Here is a 665-nt window from a genome sequence, read left to right on the forward strand (position 1 = left end):
GTTCTGGAAGTTGGGTCGTTACAATATGGTATCAGAGCAGTTTGTTCCTGTTAGAGCCTTGGGAATGGACTGACTATGCTTCACTGCATACTCTGAGTGTCTGTCATGCTTTGTGACTTGTTCTGATAACAAGAGTTTGTGTTTTACTTGCATGACTGTCTGATGATCAACGCTGTTAGTTTACCATTGCATGCCTCATGGTATTAGGTCTGGCCAACTTAATACTAATGATTTATGTGTATGGGAACACTAACGGGTTATTATAGACGAAATAGAAGAATAGGTAATGCGATTTACGGGGTTTGGGAGCGTTAGAGGTTATGAAGTTAGCTTCGATTCGACGTATAATCTTTATTCGTGCCACATGAACTCGTGCTATCTTTTTCTTCGTTGCTTTCATTGGAATTCTCTAGTTTGAATTTCCTTCTTCGAATGTGATTTGTTTGTTTCCCAACCATATTTTGTCATTCTTGTATACCTTTGCTTGTCTATGAATCTGATTGCTTACGTAACTCTTTGAATATCCATCCTTGACAATGCCTATACTTCGGTTCGTATATTCTGTTTTCTTTGATTTCAGTTTGAACTTATTTTATTCTAACAATTTTCGAGGACGAAAATTTTTCTAAGGTGGGTAGAATGTAACAACCCTAGTTTTTGAAAAT

The sequence above is a fragment of the Arachis duranensis genome, chromosome 10, assembly GCF_000817695.3.
Source record: "Arachis duranensis cultivar V14167 chromosome 10, aradu.V14167.gnm2.J7QH, whole genome shotgun sequence".
Classification (NCBI taxonomy): Eukaryota; Viridiplantae; Streptophyta; class Magnoliopsida; order Fabales; family Fabaceae; genus Arachis; species Arachis duranensis.